At 35.7% G+C, this 14,185-nt stretch overlaps 1 protein-coding gene across 1 annotated transcript in view; it reads left to right on the forward strand.

The window, feature by feature from the left end:
- The first annotated feature begins 9,913 nt into the window (after positions 1 to 9,913).
- Positions 9,914 to 14,185, forward strand: part of LOC128641929 (uncharacterized) — a 175,339-nt gene continuing 171,067 nt past the window's right edge. Inside the window, exon 1 of the mRNA XM_053694524.1 lies at positions 9,914 to 9,962. The gene's annotated coding sequence lies outside the window, so the exon portion shown is untranslated. The remainder of the gene's footprint in view (positions 9,963 to 14,185) is intronic.

The raw sequence follows: 14,185 nt of genomic DNA on the forward strand, positions 1-14,185 counted from the left end.
CAATGGTATTGAGCTGGTTGTTCGTTCCTGTGAGTGCACTTCTCTCTGTGTGTATTTTGTCTCCCTAGGTAAAAAATGGCAACCAGACGTGGACTCCTAGCCTCAGTGTGCTTAGAGGAATATGGCTACAACCTCACTGCCCCAAGAAGGCCGAAACGATCGTCTGGGGTTGATGTGTTCCTTGTTCAGAGAGGAATTGCCTGGAATTTCAGCGCTGGACTGACCGTAATAGGTGGGATCAGACTGATATACTACAGGAAAGTTCTACTCTGTGAAAAGCATTACTGAGCTAAAAGAACCTGCACCCAGGTGGTAAATCGCCATAGAACAGGCTAATAATGGTACTGAGCTTGTTGTTCGTTCCTGTGAGTGCGCTTCTCTCTGTATGTGTTATCTAAGGTGCATGGGGAAACAATTATAATAAAAAAATTGTGATTATAGACTAGGTATGATTGTGAATCTTAAGTCTTATAGGATTTCTGAAGCTCAACAGAAATCTATAAACTTGGGATGGATTTGAAGGGGTCACATAGCAAATTGAACAGCCATATTATAATTGTACCTAAACCTAATAGGTCCTTTAGGTTTTGCAATGTTTACAGAAAATTGAATGCCATTTAAAATGTTGACTTCTTTCTAATTTCAAGAGTTAATTAATTGATTAAGAAGTCAACCATAGTACCCCTTGGGTTTCGACACTAGGGTACTGACAAGCAACCCCTAACAGAAAGATGAAAAACACATGTATTTGCTTTCTCACCTCCAATGGAATTTTCCAATATACAGTTTAGGCATTTGTGCTGCATGGGGCCCCAGCCACATTTTCAGGACTAATGAATAACATCTTAAAACTTGTCACTCACTCTGCTAACTTAAATGATTGTGATCCATCGGTAGTGAGGATTCAAAGTTCTATCTCCAAATATTCAAGGCTGTTTAAGATTCCATCAGGAGTTCAGGCCTTACTGCCAACCCAGCTAAACTTTTTGTAGAGATGGAAGAAGCCAAATATTTAGGATTCTTTTTTGGAAGGTTTCTGGTGAAACTCAGACAGCAAAAGATAGATGCCATCAGAACTATCCATGACCAGTGAACAAAATGCAAGTAGATGGACCTTTTGGTGCTTTATAGCCTCATAGGTTGTTACGTGTAGTTTATTCTATGATTTTCAACAATAGAAACTCCAATAACAGATGTCACTAAGCCAAAAAGAACCCAGTTAAAGTTTATTGGATCAAAGAGGTAGAGAAAGCTTTACAGAAACTGAAAAGTCCATCTATTCTTTGTCCTATTCAGGTAGCACCAGATACCCTCTTAAGTATTTGTAGTCCCCAAACAAATGTTTCTAATGTAGGCCTAGGGGTAGTCCTTTCCCAAGAGCATTATGTATCTTAGTTGGAAAAAAGATAGATAAATAGATAGATGGATCAATAGATAGATTGACAGATTGATAGCTAATAGATGGATAACTAAATTGACAGATGGTTGAGCAGATATAGCAGATAGAGAGATGATACATTGATACAGTATATAGATAGTAGACAGAAAAATAGATAGATGATAGATAGACAAACAAATAGATTATAGCGGTCACCTTTATGTTATACATCACTATAACAGAATAGAGTATTCTAATTGCATTATGTCAACCAATATATTCCCCCTGAAGTGCTGAACTACCCCACAAACATTACATTGATAGTAAACACCAAAGAAGTTATGGTTTAAAAAGATAGATAATCCCTTTATTTACAATTCCCCAGTTTTGCATAACCAACAATGTTATATTAAAGGGACAGTCTAGTCCAAAATAAACGTTCATGCTTCAGATAGAGAATGTAATTTTAAACAATTTTCCAATTTACTTTTATCACCAATTTTGCTTTGTTCTCTTGGTATTCTTATTTGAAAGCTAAACCTAGGAGGTTCATATGCTAATTTCTAAGCCCTTGAAGGCCGTCTCTTCTCTCAGGGCATTTTGACAGTTTTCCACCACTAGAGGGTGTTAGTTCATGTGTGTCATATAGATTACACTGTGCTCACGCATGTGGAGTTCCAGTGAGCCAGCTCTGATTGGCTAAAATGGATGTCTTTCAAAACAACTGAAATAAGGGGGCAGTTTGCAGAGGATTAGATACAAGATGATCACAGAGGTAAAAAGTGTATTTATATAACTGCGTTGGTTATTCAAAACTAGGTAATGGGTAATAAAGGGATTATCTATCTTTTTAAACAATAAACATTCTGGTGTAGGGGGCGTGTCCGAACTGCGAACCGGAATGGTCGCACTCTCTAAGAGCTTTTATAGAACTCCAGATAATCTGATGATATCAGGAGACATCAGCCAGCAATATCGGCCCAATAATACACTAAATTGTCACAAAGTCTAGTGGCAAATCAACAACCTGGATATTGACTGTATTCTTGAAGTTGGAAGCCCTAGATTGGACGTCAATTGCCTAAGGTGGCGGCCGTGACTAGGCAACGCTATCCCCTCAGCACACAGAGGCGACCTGCTCTAACAGTTTTTTCTAACTCTTAATACCATACTGCCTGGTCTCAACTTTTATACACAAAATAAGAAACAATAAGGGATCATTTTAACAGCGGAGCACAGAGTAATATAGCCAAGATGGCCACCACGTGGGAACACAACTTGCAGCAGCGTCTCAACCACCACTTTGAAAAACTTGACAAAATGATGCAAAGGCTGTTAGATAAAGCGCCATTTGAATTTCTGATTAGTCGCTATATTGAGGAAGGCGTAGGACCTTCGCCAAGTAAATCATTATCAACAGACACTTATGGAGGCACGGATGCACTAACAAAAGCAAGCAATGAGATTCCTGACCGGGAGAGATTTCAACAAGTCAGACTCATCAGCAGCATGCCACCAAAATCAAAATCTCCACACGGAGACCACCACAGCATTGAATGCTACAGCCGCTAAGGTTTCAAACACAATAGCCACATATACGTACCAAAACGACCAAAGCCTGACATGTAACCCAACCCATAATAACATCGGATTGACAACTAGGCCTACCCAGGAAGGGCCGAGCACACAGATCTTGGCACCTGAGAAGGGATCCAGAGGAAACTCCTGGACAGGCGAAATCATCAAGAGATCAAGCTCCCTATCGATCAGCAGAACCTCAAATAACCACTGCATGGAGCTGGACTTGCTCACTGGACTAAACATTGGCAAACATGCTCCAATGTGGGTTCTGGATTTATCAGAAGGTCTGTGCTTCAGCAAACACTCGGAATTTGCATCACAATGGCCCAATCATATTAAAACTATGCATAGAATATGATGACAACCACAACCTGGAGGATAGACACCTTGGCATATTATCACAGTAATTATTCCTCTGTTCTAAATGTTTAATCTCCTAGTTTTTGAGATATAACAGGAATTATAGCAATGTGTTTTCACTATGTTAGGTGTAGTTACGCTATGTTAGAAACTTAAAAATGCTAGTTAAATTTTGTACCCTTATAAATGCCATCCTAAGAAGTGTTATATAGGCAGAATTGTTAGGTAGAGGATAGTTTACCTGGCATGGCACTATATTCTTAATTTATGCACTGCAGGGCACTATATTCTTAATTTACGCACTGCAGGACCTGTCTCCAAACCTGTTTATTTTTAGTCCTGCAAGCTCCAATATAGCATTTATTATAACTTTTGGAAAAAATTGTACTGCCATCTTAATAAGATTTTCCAGCGCACTCTGGGGCATCCCTATGGGGTCAGTGGGGGGCCCCGGGGGATTGACCTTTTCAGTAAAAAACATAAAATGGTCTCTACTTATACTATGAAAATATAGTATCTACATATTAGATTAATATGCTGCAGGAGTCCCCCTCATGGTCAGCGGCCGAGGCTGTGGGTGGGACAAATGTAAAAGGCTTGCTGGGACACTAAAATATGTAACAAGCTTGGTCGGAGACTAGACACACTGCCACCACACATAAGTGCAATAGGGAGGGAAACAATCGATCTATATATCACCTCAAAATGACAAACAAAGCTTAGCTAACAGACATATAGCTTTTCCACACTGCATAACGCTCACTAACACTTAATTTGTTGGCCTTATTAACTTTTATCCTCCCCTTATCAGACCCATATTTAAAGTAAGAGCTTATTTAGCATGACGGCTTAACCATGAAACAGTATATTTAAACTGTCTCTGGTGTTATGATGTACTACACTTCATTGCTTGGATGCCAGCATCCTAAGTGTGAGAGGGACTACCAGGCAGGACATTGAATGTTTGAAGACCCTTCATAGACATAGTTCAGATCTAGCCTTTATATCCCACCTAGTCAATAACTTTCCTTACACATAAGGTTACCGCGTAGTGCTGAGTTTAAAATGGTCCTTCCAGACTTAAGTACTAAACTACCCTTACAACACAATTATTATGCATTATCAATGGACCCAAGAGTGGTCTACCCAGTATGTAAAGGGATAAAAATGAGGATGATGTTTACTTTTCAGTTGCGGTAGTAAAACGTGGAATTCTGAAATTAATAAGCTCATGTATTATATGCATACCTATTCCTGTTTTGACTCTATGATTATGTTTATATGTCAAAGTGTGTATTTATGAAAACTGTACACTGATTTCATGCTTGTAAAAATCTTTTTTTTTCCTTCTTCCTCAATAAAAATATTAAAATATAAAAACAAAATAAAAAAATTCTGTTGTAGACTGTCCCTTTAATACACTTTTTACCTCTGTAATTACCTTGTATCTACGCTTTTGCAAACTGCTCCTTATCTCAGATCTTTTGACAGACTTGCATTTCAGGCAATTAGTGTTGACTTTTAAATAACTCCATGTGCGTGAGCACAATGTTATTTATATGAAACACATGAACTAACATCCTCTAGCTGCAAAAAACTTTCAAATGTATTTAGATAATAGGCGGCCTTCAAGGGCTTAGAATCATGAAAGCTTTATTTGGACTTTACTATCCCCTTAAGAAATAAGTGGCACGGGAAAAGATAACTTGTATGGAGCTATATACTATTCTAATGCAGATGTTTTATAACAATTGCATGACAAAATGTTGATGTTTCAAAAATAGTTACAGCACATTTCAGATTCCACAAAGAGAACCAAAAAGAAACCATAAACAAGTAATTGATTTTCCGGCTTTTATAGATATGTACATTCTGCATATTGTTCACTTTTGCTATTTTAAACATTGCTAGTGCTTGAGTATACATTCAATGGCAAAGAACACACACGGTCACCAGAGCTTTAGTTCTTATCTAAACAAAAAAAAGGGATATTCCCAGTTTCATTTCTCAGTTGGGAGTTTAAAATGAAAAGCTCTCCATTTCCCTTAATATGCTGAATGCACACATAGGGTCAGATTACGAATGAGCGCAAACGTTCGCAGGCAAGCAGTAAGGGGTTTATTGCAGGTGTTTGCGCTTGTCTGGTTTACTGCAGGTATTATGAGTTGAAAGTAAACACGATCGCTTGAGCTCAGTCGCAATTTACACTAGAATGATTACGGCGTCCTCAGAGCTCTGGTTAACGGTTTCGCGAAACAAAAAAATGTCACAAAACACATAAAAAATAATTTACAAAGTACAGTTACACCCATAAGAACACTATATAATAAAAAAATGTAAAGGCTCAAACATATGAGATCTCAAGTGTTAGAAAAAAACGGACAAATTATTTATTCTTGTTGATTCTTCCTTTTTGCTGTTGATTGTAGTTTCTGTCTTTGCCTTCTCCCATTACCTCCTTTTGCCTCTGTGTGTTTTTTTTAATTTTTTCTGGGTATGTCTGGGGATCCTTGGTTTTTTGACCTTTTATATTTCTTGATGAAACTTCCTCTTCTTCTGTTATTTGTAGGACTGCTGGTATTTCATCCTCTCCTCAGTTTTTCATTATCTGATGAGTCGATTTCGTATTCGGTGTCTGAGAATGTCACTGTTTTTCAGCCTTTGATGTTTTTTTCTGTTGTTTCCTTTGGAATTCTTGAATCTTGCTTTTGGATATTCTTCATGTGTCCATCTGTACACCTGTTTTCATATCATAATCTCTTTTATCTCTTGTCATTTTTTTTACTTGAACTGCCATATTTCTTGTCTGAAATTTTTGCATTGTCCTTTCAAATTGTTTGTCATATTCCTTGAAATCTTTGTGAGTTTGAAATCTTTCAATTTGTTTTGCACCTCTTTCATTTCTGTAAGATATTTTTCCTTTGTTTTCTTTTTTTGTTCCATAAGTAGATCCATTAGTGCAAATTAACATGCATCTAATATGGCATTCCATCTAGAGATAAATCCTCCCATCATACTACTGCAAAAGATGGAAATTTTTTGATGCGTAGAGAGTAAAAAGATTTTATATCCAGGTCTAGTTTAATGTCTCTTTTTATTAGGGCATCAATTTAAAAAAAAAAGACTGTCAATTGTGTGTATAATTTCATTATAGGGCTCAGAATCAACATCATTTAAAATTCCTCAGGACATAACATCTTTCTCTTGCATTGTCGATTTTTGTTTATTAATAGGTTATCTTTATTTAGTGTTTAAATTTAGGTTTCAGAAAATGTAAAATATAGTTTATGTGTTTCTATCAGTGCTTATGTTAAAACTCCGTGTTTTTTCATAGGGTTATAAACTTTTAGTAATCCCTTTTTTAATCCTTTTTGGTAGGTATTCATTAAATTATTTACTCCACTTCTATCTTAAACCGTTTGGCAAGCTGTGTACGTGATAGTTGTAACTTCCCCTTTAAATTAATCCTTGTAGTTGAATAGGGGGAAAATTAGCGTGTATCTGATCCTTTATATGTTTATATTTAATATTTGCTGCTTGCTGAGTTTCTTGGTGGGGCTCCCTAGGCTGCTGTTACACTAACAGAAAACATTCATATACAAACAAACAAGGTAACAGCGCTCAACGGGACCCCACTGTGATAAATGAAAACAGTACCTGTCTTCCGTAGGTTGCGGCACGCTGTAGACAGTGGAAGTAGTTGATAGAAGTCCTGCAGCTGAGAGCGCTCAATACACGGGTCTGTGAGCCGGGTCATAATTAGTTACAAATCCAAAGAGGCAGAGCGCAGAAAAAGCGCAAGAGGACTCCTTGATAGATAAAATTAATCCAGGCTTTATTCAACACTTTACACTGAGTAACAAACATAACAGCTTCCAGTACTGTATGAAGCACAGGGTGATAAAAAACAAACACAATGTCGCTGATCAGGACCTCACGCAGACATGTTTCGTTGCGGTTTGCGCACTATTGGTCACTGCATGTGTGTGGGTCCTGATCAATAGGTAGCTTTATAGCTTGATTTCTTAAAGTAACAGTATACAATATTTTGAGACATGTGTCAAAATAGTCAATAATCTAAACCTAAGTTTACTTGAAATGTATGGAGGAAAATAATATATATTCAAATGTGTTTTGGCCCTGATTCCACTACATGTATATTACTGCACATAGATTCAATTATATGTATTTAAGTCACATTTTATATTGTTTAATAATTAATTGTTACCCTTAATATCATTTTTGTCTTTTTGCCTTTTTTTTGAGAAAGCATATTAACTGCATATTGTCGTTTGATGAGATTTAAAGATAGATGGTTTTCTAAAGATAGATGGTTTTATGTGTGTATATATATGTGTGTATATATGTATTTATATGTGTATTTATATGTGTACATATGTATTGATGTGTAAATATGTATTTATGTGTGTACATATGTATTTATATGTGTACATATGTATTTTTATGTGTGTATATATGTATTTTTATGTGTGTATATATGTATTTATGTGTGTATATATGTGTATTTATGTGTATATATGTATTTTTATGTGTACATATGTATTTATGTGTGTATAATGTATTTATATGTGTGTATATATGTATTTTATATGTGTATTTTATATGTGTACATATGTATTGATGCTGTACATATGTATTTTATGTGTGACTATATGTAATTAATATGTGTAACATATGTATTTTTATGTGTGTATATAGGTATTTTTATGTGTGTATATATGTATTTATGTGTGTATATATGTGTATTTATGTGTATATATGTTTTTTTATGTGTGTATATATGTATTTATGTGTGTATATATGTAGTTATATATGTATTTATATGTGGGGGTTAACGGCCTGTGGACTGCTGCAGATAGAGGAGCTTAATGTGAGTGCGTTAGCAACCAAAGCTGAGCCTGTTTGTGGGTCATGGGATGTGTACCCGGTCCAGTCCTGGATGTGCTGTCCTTATTCCTTTTTTTTGTATTTATGTGGTGTACATATGTTATTTATAGGTGTATATTTGTATTTATATGTGTATATATGTATTAATGGATACTGAAATCTGAATTTCATATGTTTATATCATTTACAGGTGCCTTTTTCCTTAAAAAAAAAAATTCAAGCATTTAAAAATGTTAAACCAGCTTTTGGGCCACCAGGCCATAGTTTGTCTACTTGACTGCAATGCATTACATATGAGATGTTATGCAATTATTTTATCTAAAGTATTACATGTACTTATTTAAAAAAAAAAAAAAAATCAGTGGCAAAGCATATTATAATACCATTAATAAAGGAGATAAATGGATAAATATATTTTATTAAACAGTTCTTCTGATACAAAAGTCATCATGTGCACCACTGAAGCCCATCTGCAAGATATGTACTGCATATATTAAGGCTACAAAGTGAAAACCACTGGTTATAATGCGTATTGCCAAAGAAGATTTTTGCGCTCATAAGTAATCATCTATTTTTTAACCCTTTCTTTGCTGGGCAAACACAGATAATCTCTTGTAGGACAATGCACAAATTTCACACAAAAGCAAGAATTGTTTAACCCCTTCCCACCCGGACTTATTTGTCTACATCGAAACAAAGTTCCAATGTAAAGAAATAAGTTAAAAAGTGAAATCACGCGATCGTCTGGGGGAATGCCTATGATGCTAAGCACGCTCTCCAGCCCGCGATCCCATTCAGAAAGCGCCTTTTGGCTTAAGTACAGCCCTAAGTGCATTAAAGTCCAGTGCGGTTAGGACAGCATAGAACGACCTAAGGGCGGGAAGGGGTTAATATCCATTTTAAGCAAATTCTCAACCCATACTCAACACACTCTTACAATTTCAAATATTATAAAACAAGGAGACCCTGGTAATGGATATTCCCCTCCACTTGTGCTTGCATGCTCCATTAAAGAGGCGTTTAAACTGAAAAGTTACATATATGTGAACTTAAAGGGACATGAAACCCACATTTTTTCTCTCATGATTCAGATAGAGCATTAAACACATTTTTTATATACTTCTATTATCAAATTGCCTTTGTTCTCTTTGGTATCTTTTTGTTGAAAAGCAGAGACTTATGCTCATGAGCGTGCACATGTCTGGAACACTATATGGCAACAGTTTACAAGAATGCTATTCATTTGCAAGATCACTAGATAGCAGCACTATTTCCTACATTGCGGTGCTCCAGATCCCTACCTAGGTATCTCTTCAACATAGGGCATGAAGCAAATTTGATAATAGAAATAAATTGGAACCTTTTTTATTAAATTGGATGCTCTGATATACCAAAGAAAATATTTGGGTTTCATATCCCTTTAAATGATAAACAGTGTTACATTTTACTGGGGTTGCCTCACTAATAGGACACTCTATGCCTAAAGTTTTTTTGCACTACAGGTTTTGGCTCGTGTCAAATGATTCAGGCTAGTTTCTGTCTGTCCATCCCCCGTGTAACACAAATAATACATTCCTGCTACATCACCTGGGCAGGATTTGCATAAATGTCATATCTCCCATCACAGTGACAGCAGGTGTAACCCCGCCCTGCTATATTAACTTTAAAAAAACTAGATTTTTGTACTTTTCACTGATTATCAGCACAGTGAAAGGCTGACAGCTGCATGAGATCGGTACGTATGGATCTGCTTTCATAACAAGCGGATATAATTGCTTTTGCCCAAACTTCACCAGGTTTATTTTCAAAATAAATAATTGTATACTTTTTTTTTTATTATTATTTTACAACAATCTCAATGGCATTATTGGAAGCAAATAAATTATTTCTCCATGCAATGCTACCTGCTTTGATTTTCCAATATACAGGGTAAATTCTATTACCACTAGAAAGCTTATTACAATAATTATTTTTATACTTTAATTTATGTTTTTGCAGGAAACAAAAAAAGTTTATGATATGAGTCCATTATGGGACCTTTGTATCAAATTTAAAGGGATATGAAACCCAAAATTTTTCTTTAATGATTCAGATAGAGCATGGGATTTTAAACAACTTTTTAAAATGTATTTGTCTTCATTCTTTTTTAATCTTTTGTTGAAAAGCTGGGACAGTAACTTGGAAGCACTATATAGCAGCAGTTTTGCAAGAATGTTATCCATCTGCAAGATAACTGTAGTGCTGTGGATGCCTAGTAAATTGGAAACGTTTTAAAATTGTATGCTCTGTCTGAATCTCAAAAGAAGATGTTTGGGCTTCATATCCATTTAATGTCATTGCTTTTTATAACTGCTGTATTTACAAACCACACCATTTTTTATTTATTTTGTTTAATATAGATTTATAGACACAAAGGTTATACAATGTGTACCTGCATAGATTTTGTTTTGCTATAAATGCCTCCTGTTAGCTAATAAGAACGTGAAAATATATTGATGTGTGGATTTATTTTCATGTGTGTTTATAGATAGTTGTTAATTTAATTATATATTTGCTTTATATGGATTTTCAGTGCACAGTAAAGTTAATTGAAAACTATTAGTTACAGACACATTATATATGGGTTTATGTTTCTTGTGTCCAAAAAATATATTGGATTTTCTTATACTTAAAGGGGATGAAACCCAATTTTTTTTTTTTGTATTTCATGATTCAGCTAGAGAATACAATTTTAAATGATTTTCCAGTTTAATAGTATTATCTAAGTTGCTTCATTCTCGTGGCATCCTTTGTTGAAGAAGCAGCAGTGCACTACTGGGAGCTAGCTGAGCACATTGGCTGAGCCAATAACGAGGCATATATGTGCAGCCACCAATCAGCAACGCAAAAGCTAATTAGGTATGCTTTTCAACAAAGGATACCAAGAGAACAAAACAAATTAGATTATAGAAGTAAATTGGAAAGTGGTTTAAAATCACATGCTCCGTCTGAATCATGAAGAAACAATTTGGGTTTCATGTCCCTTTAATGTTGAGTGGAATAGTATTTTTTTTTTCTTAACTGGTTAGCTATACAAATATTTCCAGCACTTTTAGAGGAATATGTTTTTCATTTTGAGTAAAAGTGCAATTGTTCTTTTTTGTGCTGTTTTTCTCTTTTTTTTTAATTTTTTTTTTATATACTTCTATTAAAAGTTATTATTTTCAGTGGCATATGCACATATGCTGTGAGTGCCACGTGCACCAGCTTTGAAAACACCACACCCCAGTGAAAAGGGACTTGTATGACACAAATGATATCTTCCCTGAAGCGATTCACCTCACTGCTAGCTCCCTGAGCAGGAATTAATATTTGTATTCGGATCCTCTACATTTTAAAAATATATTAATGTAAAGTATGATTGCATCTTAAAGGGATATGCAACCCAATGTCTTTCTTTCATGATTCAAACAGAGCATACAATTTTTGAAAAAAGAATTCTGGTTTACTTTTATCAAACTTGCTTTGTGCTCATGATATCCTTTGTTGAGGAGATACCTAGGTAGGTAGTGTGCATGTCTGAAGCACTACATGGCAGGAAAAGTGCGCCCTCTAGTGCTTTTGCAAATGTATAACATTCTTTAAGAACTGCTGCCATATAATGCTGCAGATACGTGCACACTCCTGAGCATACTTACCTGCTTTTCAACAAAGGATACCAAGCAATATATCAGATATTCTGATAATGAAAGTAAACTGAAAAGTTGTTTAAAAAAGCATGCTCTGTCTTTTATGTCCCTTTTTAAAGGTGTGTTTTTTTACCAAGTTTCTATTTGTGGTTTTTATAATACAAGGGAGGAGTAGAGTCTAAATTACCAAGGAATTGAGAGATGGGTGCCAAATAGGGTTGCCGCTTCGGCCATGTTTTCCTGGACACTTATGAGTTACACATGCTGCAGGGTGTGCAGGAAGGAACATGAATAGTGCAGTGCTGTCTAGAATCACTATTCATGTGCTATCCAGGTGTGCAATTCATGTTCATCTCTGCACACCCTGCAGCATGTATAACTCATAAGTGTCCAGGAAAAACGTGGCTGAGGTGGCAACCTTAGTGCCAAATGTGAGATTAAAGGGACAGTCTACACCAGAATTGTTATTGTTTTAAAAGATAGATAATCCCTTTATTACCCATTCCCCAGTTTTGCATAACCAACACAGTTATATTAATATACTTTTTACCTCTGTGATTATCTTGTATCTAAGCCTCTGCAGACTGCCCCCTTATTTCAGTTCTTTTGACAGACTTGCAGTTTAGCCAATCAGTGCCTGCTCCCAGATAACTTCTCGTGCACGAGCACAGTGTTATCTATATGACATACATGAACTAACACCCTCTAGTGGTGAAAAACTGTTAAAATGCATTCTGAAAAGAGGCGGCCTTCAAGGTCTAAGAAATTGGCATATGAACCTCCTAGGTTAAGCTTTTAACTAAAAATACCAAGAGAACAAAGCAAAATTGGTGATAAAAGTAAATTGGAAATTTGTTTAAAATTGCATGCTCTATCTGAATCATGATAGTTTATTTTGGTCTAGACTGTCCCTTTAATGGGACATTAAACACCTCTTGCTTTTGTGTAAAAAAAAATTGTGTTTGTTGCCCAAACCCTTTAGTGGTCAAAAACCAATGTCTGTAACCTGAGTTTTCTAAATGCTTTGAATTACCAAAGCAAGCTAATTAATTTGCATCATTTTGCCCATTATAGGAAGTGTGGTTAGGGTTGTCACCTCGGCCATGTTTTCCGGGACACTTATGAGTTATACATGCTGCAGGGTGTGCAGAGAGGAACATGAATAGTGCTGTTCAGTGTCACTATTTGTGTGCTGTCCAGGGTTGGAATTCATGTTCCTCCCTGCATACCCTGCAGCATGTATAACTCATAAGTGTCTAGGAAAACATGGTGCAAGCAGAAATTTTCACACAAGATCAAGAGATGTTTAATATCACTTCAAATACCTAAACCAACTGCATTAATGGGACATGAAACCCATTTTTTTCTTTCAGGATTCAGAGCATACCATTTTAAACAAATTTCCTCTTCTAATCTACTTCTAATTTGATTCCTTCTCTTGTTATAATTTGTTGAAAAGTATACTTAGATAGGCACAGGAGAAGAAGTGCACAACTGTGAGCTAGCTGCTTATTGGTGGCTGTACATATATGCCTTCTTGTAATTGGCTTACTAAATTTGTTTAGCTACCTCCCAGTAGTGCATCACTGCTCCTTCAACAAAGGATACCAAAAGAATTAAGCAAATGCAGAAATATAAATACATTGGAAAGTTGTTTAGAATTGTATGCTCTATTTGAATGATAAAATTAAAAAATTGGGTTTCATGACCATACATGGGCCAAATAAATAGGCTCACTTCAAACCAATTGTTTAAGTTGCTTAAAATGTAGGGATATCCGGGTAAGAAATTTTTGTTAGAAACAAACATTTCCTAATGAATATTTGAGGGTATTTGATTCCCGGAATGTTCATTTCTTGCACTAATTTTTTTTGTTTCAGTTTAAAACAAAACAATAATCTAATTTTTGTTAAACATTTCCATTCGTTTTCATTAAAATAAATGTAAATCTTTTGAAGCTGCAGGTGAAAATTCACTTGTAGCTACATATTTACTTTTAAAGGGTAAAATATTTACATTAACTCTCTCTGAAGAGTGCTCTAAACCCAATAATCTTCTTGCAAGAGCTCAGGGCACACTAACAGGAGGCTTAGCGCGTTCGGTTCCCAGGACCTGCACTAAACTTAGTGCAGATTCTGGGTCTTGAGCACACTAAGCCTCCTGTTAGCGTGGCTGTGACCTGTCAAGAAGAGGATCGGGTTATCACGCTCTCCAGAGAGCATTAAGGTAAATATTTACCCTTAAAAAGTGAATTAAAGTAAATGAATAAATACTGACGCATTTCGTCAGT

This window comes from Bombina bombina, chromosome 11 (assembly GCF_027579735.1).
Source record: "Bombina bombina isolate aBomBom1 chromosome 11, aBomBom1.pri, whole genome shotgun sequence".
In the NCBI taxonomy this organism is placed as follows: domain Eukaryota; kingdom Metazoa; phylum Chordata; class Amphibia; order Anura; family Bombinatoridae; genus Bombina; species Bombina bombina.